This window comes from Callithrix jacchus, chromosome 5 (genome assembly GCF_049354715.1).
Source record: "Callithrix jacchus isolate 240 chromosome 5, calJac240_pri, whole genome shotgun sequence".
Taxonomy (NCBI): Eukaryota; Metazoa; Chordata; class Mammalia; order Primates; family Cebidae; genus Callithrix; species Callithrix jacchus.
The window spans coordinates 125821285-125836381 of NC_133506.1; positions in this window are offsets into that span (position 1 = coordinate 125821285).

Here is a 15097-nt window from a genome sequence, read left to right on the forward strand (position 1 = left end):
GCTGGGGGGTGGAAAGGTAAACTACTGAACATCTCTGCCAAATGGAATAACCTCTAGGAAGCCTTGCTAGAAATGAATAGGACAGCATTTCAGCTGTTAAAAGTATCCCATCTACTGAGGAAGAGATGAAGTGCACAAATAGCCACACAAAAAATATTTTTTACCACTGGGCAAATAAATTGATGTGAGTCTAGGAGAACAAATACTCATCCAATTTAGGAAATTGCATAAAGATTCCTGGGGGAAGATGCTCCAAAATTGGGCACAGAAGCAGCAGCTGGCCCATTACACACAAAAACACCGAGACCTCTAGTTTCCCATTGAACTCCATGAACTGTTTTGTATTACAGTCTATGGAAAATAAAGTACTTGCATTTATCGTATTTGGTTTGAGGGGATCTGACGTTTTGCCTTATGAAGTGTCCGAAGCTAATGTGTTATGTTTCCTAACCTCTTTGCAAAGTGATTGGTGTTATGTAAGTTGAGAGTTTTGAATCACTTACAGCAACTTGAAAATTATTCCGCATATTTGTTAAAAGAGTGTTCCTAGACATTATGTTTATTTCTCCAGTGGTGTCACTATTTTTAAAAATTAAGAACTTCAAAACCTTCAGCCACATTTTTTTTAAGCCATTACACAATGTGTTTCTTAAGCACATGCAAAATAATGACAGAGGGAAATCATTTAGCTTAGAGGGGGAAAAACAGCAGCTCAATTTAAAAGTGAATTAGCAAATATTATGATTTGTTATTTAACACTTGGCTTCATTTGATATTTGAGCATTTTCTCAAATGCAAGTGTGTGGGGGGTATTAAGATTTATTTGTGTAGTATGCAAACATTTTTGGTTGATGTGTGCCTGGCATATTTAACCAAATCAAAAAGGAGAAGACTGTACATCCTGGAGATTGACATTTTGGGAAAGACTTACAAACATACAAAAAATTGTGTTGATTTTCCAGATTTTTTTTTTTTTAATTTTTTATTGGATTTTAGGTTTTGGGGTACATGAGCAGAGCATGCAAGACAGTTGCATAGGAACACACATGGCAGTGTGCTTTTCTTTCCTTCTCCCCTTCACCCACATTTGGTATTTCTCCCCAGGCTATCCCTCCCCACCTCCCCCTCCCACTGGCCCTCCCCTTTTCCCCCCAATAGACCCCAGTGTTTAGTACTCCCCTTTCTGTGTCCATGTGTTCTCATTTTTCATCACCCACCTATGAGTGAGAATATGTGGTGTTTCATTTTCTGTTCTTGTGTCAGTTTGCTGAGGATGACGTTCTCCAGATTCATCCATGTCTCTACAAACGACACAAACTCATCATTTCTGATTGCTGCATAATATTCCATGGTGTATATGTGCCACATTTTTCCAATCCAGTCTATTATCAATGGGCATTTGGGTTGATTCCAGGTCTTTGCTATTGTAAACAGTGCTGCAATGAACATTCGTGTACATGTGTCCTTATAGTAGAAGGATTTATAGTCTTTTGGATATATACCCAGTAATGGGATTGCTGGGTCAAATGGAATTTCTATTTCTAAGGCCTTGAGGAATCGCCACACTGTCTTCCACAATGGTTGAACTAATTTACACTCCCACCAACAGTGTAAAAGTGTTCCTTTTTCTCCACATCCTCTCCAGCATCTGTTGTCTCCAGATTTTTTAATGATCGCCATTCTAACTGGCGTGAGATGGTATCTCAATGTGGTTTTGATTTGTATCTCTCGGATGACCAGTGACGATGAACATTTTTTCATATGATTGTTGGCCTCATATATGTCTTCTTTCATAAAGTGTCTGTTCATATCCTTTGCCCACTTTTGAATGGGCTTGTTTTTTTCCTGTAAATCCGTTTGAGTTCTTTGTAAATTCTGGATATCAGCCCTTTGTCAGATGGGTAAACTGCAAAAATTTTTTCCCATTCTGTTGGTTGCCGATCCACTCTAGTGACTATTTCTTTTGCTGTGCAGAACATTAGGTCCCATTTGTCTATTTTGGCTTTTGTTGCCAATGCTTTTGGTGTTTTGTTCATGAAGTCCTGGCCTACTCCTATGTCCTGGATAGTTTTGCCTAGATTTCCTTCTAGGGTTTTTATGGTGCCAGGTCTTATGTTTAAGTCTTTAATCCATCTGGAGTTAATTTTGGTGTAAGGTGTCAGGAAGGGGTCGTTTCTGCTTTCTGCACATGGCTAGCCAGTTTTCCCAACACCATTTGTTAAACAGGGAATCCTTTCCCCCTTGCTTGTTTTTGTCAGGTTTATCAAAGATTGTATAGTTGTAGATATGTTGTGTTGCCTCCGGTGCCTCTGTTTTGTTCCATTGGTCTATATCTCTGTTTTGGTACCAGTACCATGCTGTTTTGATTACTATAGCCTTGTAGTATAGCTTGAAATCCGGTAGTGTGATGCCCCCCACTGTGTTCTTTTTGCTTAGAATTGACTTGGCTATGCGGGCTCTCTTTTGGTTCCATATGAAGTTCATGGTGTTTTTTTCCAGTTCTGTGAAGAAAGTCAATGGTAGCTTGATGGGGATAGCGTTGATTCTGTAAATTACTTTAGGCAGTATAGTCATTTTCACGATATTAATTCTTCCTAACCATAAACATGGAATGTTTCTCCATCTGTTTGTGTCCTCTCTGATTTCATTGAGCAGTGGTTTGTAGTTCTCCTTGAAGAGGTCCCTTACGTTCCTTGTGAGTTGTATTCCAAGGTATTTTATTCTTTTTGTAGCAATTCGTTCTTAATTTGGCTTTCTTTAAGTCTGTTATTGGTGTAGACAAATGCTTGTGATTTTTGCACATTGATTTTATATCCTGAGACTTTGCTGAAGTTGCTTATCAGTTTCAGGAGTTTTTGGGCTGAGGTGATGGGGTCTTCTAGGTATACTATCATGTCGTCTGCAAACAGAGACAATTTGGCTTCCACCTTTCCTATTTGAATACCCTTTATTTCTTTTTCTTGCCTGATTGCTCTGGCTAGAACTTCCAGAACTATATTGAATAGGAGTGGTGAAAGAGGGCATCCTTGTCTAGTGCCAGATTTCAAAGGGAATGCTTCCAGTTTTTGCCCATTCAGTATGATATTGGCTGTTGGTTTGTCATAAATAGCTTTTATTACTTTGAGATACGTTCCATCGATACAGAGTTTATTGAGGGTTTTTAGCATAAAGGGCTGTTGAATTTTGTCAAATGCCTTCTCTGCGTCAATTGAGATAATCATCTGCATATAATTTTTAAAAATGAAGAACATTCAGAATAATTACTCAGATATTCTTTTTCTTGTGATTCAGCATGAGCCATACCATTGTTGTATGTCTAACGTTTTTGAGGCTGAACTGTCACTGGGCCAGCGTTAGCCTCTCTTTCCATTGTATTTTCATCAGTTAATTTGTATGTGGGCATATTTTTACATGCATATCATTCGTATCTTTCTCCTATCAAGTGTGTAGGTTTTCAGATTCTTATCTCTTAGAAGGATGAGCTGCTCAATGTGTGGTCTGTGATGGAATGAAGGTGGGGTGAGTTCATGAGATGAATCCAATACCTTCTGATTTCAGAATAAATTTTTATGCATCTGCAGAATTTAAGATTAGTAGAGCTTCGGAAAGAATGAAGGAACTCAGACATACTGAGATTGTTGTTGAACTTTCATCACTTTATAAGCATTTCCATGCATGTGCATTTGAATATCTTTGTTAGAGATATCTTTAGTTCTCTACCTTGTGATAGAGACACAAGACATTATGTGTAAAGACATTAATTAAGTGATACATCTTATGGCATAGAATAGCAAATAATGAATGGGACAGGCTGATTTCTTTAAAGACATTATCTTTACTCTTTGGGGATCATGGCGAACCAAGGGTTCCATTAGTGTCTTAGGAGGTAGAGTCACAGCTTTCTTGATAGGAGGTCGATTGCAAGTGAAGACAATTGGTTAGTGCTGTTCTCTCTGAAGTAAACAGAAAACACTGATGTTGATACTATCCAGTAACTGAAAATAAAACTTGGAAAAGACTGAAGGAATATGTCTTCATGGCCCTTCAGGGAAGAAAGTATCCTGACCAGCTGGTAGAACCTCTGGTTGTGTGAGCGGGGCTATTTCTGTAGATTTCTTCCCAGTTCTTACTCACCAGGCAGCTTTATCTTCATTTGATTACAGGAGTAAATTTCTCTACTTAGAAGAGAATGTGTTGAACAGCCAACATGAATATCAGTCTGTTTGGCAGTCAGAGCCTCATAAATTATTCTGTTGGTTCTTTGACACAAATCAGTCTCATGTGAGTTCGAGTTGCATAAGCTGTTATTTTTTTTCTGTTGCTATTGTGCCTAGTTACCATTGACAGAGCCAATTATTAAATATCATCTTAATACACACGTACCCAAAAAGACAAAACTGTGGATGAAGAAAAATAACAAGCATTGTTGCTAAATACCTACCTGTCTACCCTACCTCGATTGTAAAAGCAACATGGGCTTTTATACACACTTATGAAAGCCATTGAATAAACAACTGTAAGTTATATAAACCATTGTAGACATTGCAAAACATTGTACACAAATTTATGTCTGTCTACTCTTTTTAAAAGCATAAGTTACATGGTTAAAATTGTATGAATATAGCTTACAATTATTGAATGTTTGATATACTAGATACTGTTCAGGTACTTTATGTGCATTAAATCATTTTAATCCCCTGAACAACACATGAGCTTGGTAGCCTTATTATCCCACTTTGCAGGTGAGTATATTTAGGCATAAAGATTTTAAAATACCCTGCCTAGTGTGACAAAATAAGTAGTGAAGCTCTGATTTAAACTGAGGTGGTCTAACTTTATAGTACAAATCCTTAACCATCATTTTGCTATTACACTTTATCTATAATCTGCCCTGCTATTTTCAATTCACACAAGTCAACACACTCTCTATATAACTGTAAGGCTTTGAAAGCCTTTTTGACCATCCACCAGTCTCTACTGACTACATGACCCTCAACTTGACTTCACCCTGAGAAGACTCAAAGTTGAATTTTCTCTGCTAAGTAAAACACTCTCATCCCTTTGGTAGTAAAGCTGGGTTTTGTTAAAAAAATATGTATATATTTTGTTTCACTTTAGGTTTTGGGGTACATGTGAAAAACATGCAAGATTGTTGCATAGGTACATACATGGCAATATGATTTGCTGCCTTTTTCCCCTTTACCTATATCTGACTTTTCTCCCCATGTTATCCCTCCCCAACACCCCACCCACTACTGTCTCTCCCCTAGTTCCCTCCCACAGACCCCAGTGTATGATGCCCCCCTCCCTGTGTCCATGTGTTCTCATTGTTCAACACCTGCCTATGAATGAGAACATGCAGTGTTTGATTTTCTGTTTTTGTGTCAGTTTGCTGAGAATGATGGTTTCCAGGTTCATACATGCCCCCACAAAGGACGCAAACTCATCGTTTTTTATGGCTGCATAAAATTCCATGGTGTATATGTGCCACATTTTCCCTATCCAGTCTATCATCGATGGGCATTTGGGTTGGTTCCAAGTTGTGGCTATTGTAAACAGTGCTGCAATGAACATTCGTGTGAATGTGTCCTTATAGTAGAACGATTTATAATCCTTTGGATATATACATAGTAATGGGATTGCTGGGTCAAATGAAATTTCTATTTCTAGGTCCTTGAGTAAGTACCACACTGTCTTCCACAATGGCTGAACTAATTATACACCCACCAACAGTGTAAAAGTATTCCTATTTCTCCACATTCTCTCCAGCATCTGTTGTCTCCAGATTTTTTAATGATTACCATTCTAATTGGTGTGAAATGGTATCACAAAGCTGTTTTGATTTGCATTTCTCTAATGACCAGTGATGATGGGCATTTTTTCATATGTTTCTTGGTCTCATGTATGTCTTCTTTTGTAAAGTGTCTGTTTATATCCTTTGCCCACTTTTGAATGGGCTTGTCTTTTTCTTGTAAATCTGTTTTAGTTCTTTGTAGATTCTGGGTATTAGTTGTTTGTTAGATGGGTAGACAGCAAAATTTTTTTCCCATTCTGCTGGTTGCTGATTCACTCTAATGATTGTTTCTTTTGCTGTGCAGAAACTCTGGAGTTTAATTAGGTCCCATTTGTCTATTTTGGCTTTTGTTACCAATGCTTTTGGTGTTTTAGTCATGAAGTCCTTGCCTATGCCTCTGTACTGAATGCTTTTGCCTAGGTTAGCTTCTAGGCTTTTTATAGTGTTATATCTTATATTTAAGTCTTTAATCCATCTGGAGTTAATTTTAGTGTAAGGTGTCAGGAAGGGGTCCAGTTTCTGCTTTCCGCACATGGCTAGCCGGTTTTCCCAACACCGTTTATTAAACAGGGAATCCTTTCCCCATTGCTTGTTTTTGTGAGGTTTGTCAAAGATCAGATTGTCGTAGATGTGTGGCGTTGCCTCCGAGGCCTCTGTTCTGTTCCATTGGTCTGTATTTCTGTTTTGGTACCAGTATCATGATGTTATGACTACTGTAGCCTTATAGTATAGTTTGAAGTCAGGTGGTGTGATGCCTCCTGCTGTGTTCTATTTGCTTAGAATTGACTTGGCTATGCAGGCTCTCTTTCGGTTCCATATGAAGTTTAAGGTGGATTTTTATAGTTCTGTGAAGAAGCTTATTGGTAGCTTGATGGGGATAGCTTCGAGTCTGTAAATTACTTTGGCAATATGGCCATTTTCATGATATCTATTCTTCCTAACCATGAGCATGGAATGTTTCTCCATCTGTTTGTGTCCTCTCTTATTTCGTTGAGCAGTACTTTGCAGTTCTCCTTGAAGAGGTCCTTTACGTTTTTTGTTAGTTGTATTCCTAGGTATTTTACTCTCTTTGTAGCAATTGTGAATGGCAGCTCATTCTTGATTTGGCTCTTTTTAAGTCTCTTCTTGGTGTATAGGAATGCTTGTGATTTTTGCACATTGATTGTGCATCCTGAGACTTTGCTGAAGTTGCTTATCAGTTTCAGATTTGGCGCTGAGACTATGGGGTCTTCTAAATATTCAATCATGTCATCTGCAAATAGAGACAATTTGACTTCCTCCTTTTCCTAATTGAATACCCTTTATTTCTTTTTCTTGCCTGATTGCTCTAGCTAGAAATTCCAATACTAATTGGATAGGAGTGGTGAGAGAGGGCATCCTTGTCCACTACCAGATTTCAAAGGGAATGCTTCCAGTTCTTGCCCATTCAGTATGATATTGGCTGTGGGTTTATTATAAATAGCTTTTATTACTTTGAGATACATTTCACCATTACCTAGTGTATTGGGAGTTTTTAGCATAAAAGGCTGTTGAATTTTGTCAAAGGCCTTCTCTGCATCTATTGAGATAGTCATGGGATTTTTTTCCCTTTGGTTCTGTTTATGTGGTGAATTATGTTTATAGACTTGGGTATGTTGAACCAGACTTGCATCCTCAGGATGAAGCCTACTTGCTCATGATGGATAAACTTTTTGATGTGCTGTTACAATTGGTTTGCCAGTTTTTTATTGAAGATTTTTGCATCTATGTTCATCATGGTTATTGGCCTGAGGTTTTCTTGTTGAGTCTCTACCAGGTTTTGGTATCAAGATGATGTTTGTCTCATAAAATGATTTGGGAAGGATTCCTTCTTTTTGGATTGTTTGGAATGGTTTCAGAAGGAATGGTACCAGCACCTCTTTGTATGTCTGGTAGAATTCAGCTGTGAACCCATCTGGACCTGGGCTTTTTTTGGTTGGTAGGCTATTAATTGCTGCCTCAATTTCAGCTCTTGTTATTGGTGTATGCAGGGTTTTGGCTTCTTTCTGGTTTAGGCTTGGGAGGATGCAAGTGTCCAGGAATTTAATAATTTCTTCCAGGTTTACTGGTTTATGTGCATAGAGTTGTTTGTAGTAATCTCTGATGGTGGTTTGTATTTCTGTGGAATCTGTGGTGATATCCCCTTATCATTTTTTATTGCATCTATTTGATTCTTCTTTTATTTTTATTAATCTGGCTAGTGGTCTATTTTGTTGATCTTTTCCAAACACCAGCTCCTAGATATACTGATTTTTTGAAGTTTTTTTGGTGTCTCTATCTCCTTCAATTCTGCTCTGATCTTAGTTATTTCTTGTCTTCTGCTAGGTTTTGAGTTTTTTTGATCTTGCTTCTCTAGGTCTTTCAATTTTCATCATAGGGTATCAATTTTATATCTTTCCTTGCTTCTCATGTGGGCATTTATTGCTATATATTTTCCTCTAGAGACTGCTTTAAATGTGTCCCAGAGATTCTGGTATGTTGTGTCTTAATTCTCATTGGTTTTGAAGAACATCTTTATTTCTGCCTTCATTTCATTGTTTATCCAGTCAACATTCAAGAGCCCATTGTTCAGTTTCCATGAAGCTGTGCAGTTCTGAGTTAGTTTCTGAATTCTGTGTTCTCACTTGATTGCACTGTGGTCTGAGAGACTGTTATGATTTCTGTTCTTTTGTATTTGCTAAGGAATAATTTACTTTCAATTATATGGTCTATTTTAGAATAGGTGTGATGTGGTGCTGAGAAGAATGTATATTCTCTGGATTTGGGGTGGCTAGTTCTATAAATGTCTATTAGGTTTGCTTGGTCCATGTCTGAGTTCAAGTCCTGGCTATGCTTAATTTTCTGTCTCCTTCATCTAATATTGACAGTGGAATGTTAAGTCTCACACTATGATTGTGTGGGAATCTAAGTCTCTTTGTAAGTCATGCAGAACTTGCTTTATGTATCTGGGTGCTCCTGTATTGGGTGTGTATATATTTAGAATCTTTAGCTCTTCTTGTTGCATTGATCCTTTTACCATTATGTAATGTCCTCCTTTGTCTCTTTTGATTTTTGTTGGTTTAAAATCTATTTTATCAGAGACTAGGATTGCAATGCTTGCTTTTTTTCCTCTCCGTTTGCTTGGTAAATCTTCCTCTACCCTTTATTTTGAGCCTATATGTATCCTTGCATGTGAGATGGGTTTCCTGGATATAGCACACAGATTGTTTTTGGCTTTTTATCTAATTTGCCAGTCTATGTCTTTTGATTGGGACATTTAGCCCATTTACATTTAGGGTTAATATTGTAATGTGTGAATTTGATCCTGCCATTTTGATGCTAGCTGGTTGTTTTGCCTGTTAGTTGATGCAGTTTCTTCATTGTGTTGATACTCTTTACCATTTGGTGCATTTTTGGAGTGGCTGGTCCTCCTTTCTGTGTTTAGTGCTTCCTTCAGGAGTTCTCATAAAGCAGGCCTGCTGGTGATGGAATTTCTGAGTAAATGCTCGTTTGTAAAGAATTTTATTTCTCCTTAGCTTATGCAGCTTAGTTTGGCTGGATATGAAATTCTAGGTTGAAAGTTCTTTTCTTAAAGATGTTGAATATTGGCCCCCACTCTCCTGTGGCTTGTAAGGCTTCAACTGAGACATCCACTGTGAGTCTGATGTGCTTCCCTTTGTGGGTGACCCGACCTTTCTCTCTGGCTGCCCTTAGCATTTTCTCCTTCATTTCAAACCTGGTGAATCTGACGGTTATGCACCTTGGGGTTGCTCTTCTTGAGGAATTTGTTTGTGTTCTCTGTATTTCCTGGACTTGATTATTGGCCTGCCTTGCTAAGTTGGGGAAGTGTTCCTGGAGAATATCCTGAAGAGTATTTTTCAGCTTGGATTCATTATCTCTGTCACATTGAGGTACACCTATCAAACGTAGATTAGGTCTTTTCACATAATTCCATATTTCTCGGAGGCTTTGTTCATTTCTTTTTACTGCTTTTTCTCTAATCTTGTCTTCTCATTTTATTTCATTAAGGTGACCTTCACCCTCTGATATCCTTTCTTCTGGTCAACTCGGCTATTGAAACTTGTGTATGCTTTGTGAAGTTCTAGTGTTGTGTTTTTCAGCTCTAAAAATTCATTTATGTTCCTTTCTAAGCTGTTTATTCTTGTTAGCATTTTTTCAAGGTTCTTAGTATTTTTGCATTGGGTTAGAACATGTTCTTTTAGCTCAGAGAAGTTTCTTGTTATCTACCTTCTGAAGCCTGTTTCTGTCAATTCATCAGACTCATTCTCCATCCAGCCTTGTTCCCTTGCTGGTGAGGAGTTGTGATTCCTTGGACAAGGAGAGGCATTCTGGTTTGGAGTGTTTCATCCTTTTTGCATTGGTTTCTTCCCATCTTTGTAAATGTATTTACCTGTGGTCTTTGTAATTGGTGACTTTCAGATGGGTTCTCTGAGTGGACGTCCTGTTTGTTGATGATGAAGTTATTTCTTTCTGTTTCTTAGTTTTCCTTCTAACAGTCAGCCCTGTCTGCTGTAGGACTGCTGGAGGTCCACTCCAGACCCTGCTTGCCTGGGATTCACCTGCAGCAGCTTCAAAACAGTAAGGGTTGCTGCCAGTTTCTTCTTCTGCTATCTTTGTCCCAGAAGGATACCCGCCAGATGTCAATCTGAGCTCTACTTTATGAGGTGACTCTGTTGTTATACAGGGGTCAGGGAACTGCTTGAGGAGACCATCTGTCCTTCATAGGAGCTCAAGTGCTCAGCTGTGAGCTCTGTTATTCCATTCAGAGCTTCTGGGCAGGTACATTTAAGTCTTCTGTAGCAGAACTCATAAAAGCCTTTTTTTCCCCCCCAGGTGCTGTGTCCTGGGAAGGCAGGGTTTTATTTATAAGTTTCTGTCATGCTGCTGCTTTTTTTCAGGGATGCCCTGCCCAGTGAGGTGGCTGCCTAGTCACAGTCTGCCAGTAGAGGTATTGCTGATCTGCTGTGGGCTCTGCCCAGCTGCCACATGAACTTCCCTGCAGTCCTGTTTATAGGGATATAGTTAGTACTGCCTCAGCAATGGTGGCCTGCCTCTGTATTGGCAGACTCTCCCTGTAATGATGGGCTGCCTCAGTAATGGTGGACTGCCTCAGCAATGGCGGATCACCTCAGCAATGGCGAACTACCTCAACAGTGGTGGACTGCCTTGGTAATGGTAGATGCCCCTCCCCCACAGAGCTGGACTGTCTCGGGTTCAGCTGTGCTTGCTGTGAAACTCCCAATCCATAGCATTTCAGATTGCTGGTCTTCATGGGGGTGGAACCAGCTGTGCCTGATCACCTAGCTTCCTGCCTCAGACTCCCCCCTTTTTTTTTCAGTTGCATGGGTGACTCTGTCTCCCAGGCATTACAGTGGCCAGTTGAATAGATGCCCAGATTTGTGTGAGATTTTTTTTTGCAGAGACCTGCTGTGCAGGCTGTGCTGGAGGTGCTTTTCTGCCTGGGAATCTCCTGGTTCCATGTTTCAGTCCCCTTTTTATCAGTTGAACAGGTGACTCTGTCTCCCAGGTGTTCCAGTCACCTGTTGAAATGGCATCCAGATTTGTGTGAGATACTGTGTGGAGACCTGCTGTACCAGCTGAAACAGCTGCAGTGGAGACTTCATGGTGCTTTTTCACCCAGGAATCTCCTGACCTGGCTGCCTGTTTCAGTCCCCTTTTTATCAGTTCAACGGATGACTCTGTTTCCCAGGTGCTCCAGTTGCCAGCTGCAATGGTGCCCAGACCTGTGTGAGTTTTCTGAGTGAGCTGCCACACTGGCCAAAACAGGCATGCTGGAGACCCATGGCACTCCTCCGCCTGGGAATCTCCTGGTCTGTGGGCAGTAAAAGTCCATCTGGAAATGCAACAACCACTCACTCTCCATGAGCTCACTGGGAGCTGCAATCCAGAGCTACTCCTACTCGGCCATCTTGGATCAGTCATCTTGCAAAGCTGGGTTCTTTAAGAATCACATGTAGAATCAGATAACAAGACCTAAATGCTGTTTTATATGTCCTTAATAATCCTAAGTATAATATTATCTTAGGTATTTGAAATTTTACTTGAGAAATAAAATTACAAACTTTATCTAACCTAATTGCCTTGTCAGACTGTCCCAAGGCAAAAATGACAAATGAAAGGAATCTAATGAAAAGATGATGATACTGTGACTTGTTCTCCTTCAATGAGTGCTATTCAGAATACAAATAATTGGCTATATACAAAGTGCATATAGTTCTACTTTCTAATGTATTTCTGCCTACTGCAATTTTAGTCATTTTTTTAGTTCAGTTCCCTGTCTAAAAGTGGTGGTCAAATGAATTTTGGGGGGAGGGCTTGGCTTTCTCTTTCCAATGGAGATCCAAGAGGTTCACCCTTGTCTATGACTTGTGTATCCTTTTTCTCAAAGGCTATTCTTCTTCGACTAAAATGTTGAAAATAAATTAAACAAGAATGCAAAGTTTTTAACCAAGCTTATGCATCTGGAAATGTAATGGTTTGTACAAAGTACCAGCTTTTTATTAGTTTTCTTTTTGCTTGTGTGTGTGTTTGCTTTAACTATTTTTTTCTTTTTTAATTACTGTCCATTTAATACTTAGAAAGAAAGCAAGAATTTTTAGGGGCTGCCAAGGGTTTACTAAGATCAAATCTTTTGAAACTTGACACATTTTTGCTTTTCCTCCTTTTTTCTTCCCTTTTCCCTTCATTCCTTTCTTTCCATTTTCTTTTCTTTCAAGTAATACTATACTGATAGACTGAGCAAATGCTTTAAATGCTTATTTATACAAAGATTTTAGTAAAGACCTTTACAGATATCTCTGTAGGCAGGTAAAGTAATGCACATGAAATAATAATATAGCAGAAGAAAACATCACTGTCTACATTGCCCCTTTCCAAGAAAAAGAGTGGGGAAGATAACCAGCCCAAAATAAGTTTTCTCAAGGAATGACTTAGGGTTTTTTTTTATTGTTGTTTTTGGGGGAGGGTGGGTTAGAAGACAGTCTCAATATAATTAATAGTATTACAAACTGCTATTAACTTCCACAGTATCAGAAAGTGAGTAGCACAGTAATAATTTATAATAATCGAGTAATAATCCTGGAGGTTTCAGATAACTATAACAGACTTATGAATAGTATTATAATATTGTAAGTTTAAAAATAGCCAACACTAAACAGATTGGATGGAAGTTTACTGTCTAGAAGAAGGCAGATAACAGAATCTTTGTACTCCCTATCAGAAAGGTCCCATCTTTAATTTTGTGTTTAATTCTAATGCTGCAGTTTTAGATATAATTGACTTTAAATTGAAGCACATTCAGAAATATGCTAGCAGGTGCTAATGACTGAACATTATTTATAATAAAAAAATAGAGATAGATGATGGGCAGTTGAAAATTTAAAGGCTGGGGAATCTAATCATAATTATCTAAAACACTTAAAGCAGCAATTTATGGAAAAAGAATTAGATTCATCAGTGTAACATTATAAAGCAGTAATGCTAGGATTAATAACTAGAAAATATGAGAAGTCATATTTTGGCTTAATGAAAGGAAGAACTAAGAAATGAAGTATTCCCCAAATAGAGTTTCTCACACAAAAAATATATATAGTGTTTGTGTTAAAAAAAAAGCTGGGTCACTATCTGTCAGAAACATTTTTAAATAATACTTAAGGAGAAAATATTAAACTGTAGAGCCTCTGCAGTTGCCTCCAACACTTTTTGTCAACCTGGCTGGAAGGCAGAGTGCAATGGCACCATCTCAGCTCACTGCAACCTCTGTCTCCCAGGTTCAAGCAATTCTCCTGCCTCAGCCTCCTGAGTAGCTGAGATTACAGGTGCACACTACCATGTCTGGCTAATTTTTGTATTTTAGTGGAGACGGGGTTTTATCATGTTGGTTAGGCTAGTCTTGAACTCCTGACTTTAGTGATCTGCCCACCTTGGCTTCCCAAAGTGCTGGGGTTACAGGTATGAGCCATTGCACCCTGTCAAAACATTCTTAATTCCATGAATCATAAAACTATTTATTCTGGATTGTTAGATCTATTAAATTTTATGGTTCTTTTATTTTTCAAGTAAATTATGATATATACTCTATCAATCTGACCAGTCTTACAGTAAACTAAACAAGAATTGAATTGAAGAAGACACAAATATATGACAAGATATCCCATGTTCATGGATTGGAAGATTTAATATTGTTAAAATGCTCATACTATCCAAAGTTTAATGCTGTTAAAATGTCCATACTGCCCAAAGCAATCTAGGGCAATCCCTATCAAAATACCAGTGACATTCTTCACAGAAATAGAAAAAAAAAAATTCTGCAATGTATATGCAGCAATGAAAGATCCTGAATAGCCAAAGCAATCTTGAGCAAAAAGAGCAAACCTGGAGGCATCATACTACCTGACTTCAAAATATACTACAAAGCTATAATCAAAACAGCCTGATACTGACTTTTAAAAAGACACATAGACCAATGGAACAGAAAAGAGAGCCCTAAAATAAATTTACACATTTGTGCTCAATTGACTTTTGACAAAGATGCTAAGAACATAAATGAGGTAACAGCAGTCTCTTCAATAAACAGTGCTAGAAAAACTGTATATCCTCATGCAGAATAATGAAACTGAACCTAACATCATAAAACTCACTATTATATATATATCCAAAGAAAATGAAATTCATATTTCAAAGAGATATCACCATACTCATGTTTACTGCAGCATTATTCATAATAGCCAAGATATGGAATCAACCTAAGTGCACATCAGTAGAAAAAGGAATAAAAAAAATGTGGTATATATACACAATGAAATAGTGTGCAGCCCAATAAAAGAAGGAAATTCTGTCATTTGTGACTACATTGGTGAAGCTGGAGGACATTGTGTAAAGTGAAATAAGCCAGGCACAGAAAGTCAAACACCACATGATTTCATCTATATTTGGAATATAAAAGTGTTAAACTCATAGAGTTAGAAAACAGAATGGTGGTTATCAGTGGTTGGGGTCAGGGGTTGGAAAGATGTTGGCCAAAGTATACAGAATTTCAGTTATAGACAGAAGGAATAAGTTCAAGAGATCTATTGTACAACATGGTGACTATAGCTAAAAATAATGTGGTGTATTTTGAAACCAGCTAAGAGTAGATTTTAAACGTTCTCACTACCAAAAAAAAAATGTGAGATGATACATATCTTAATTAGCTTGATTGAGCTGTTCAACATTGTATGCATATTTCGGAACATCATGTTGTACCCAATAAATATGTACGATTTT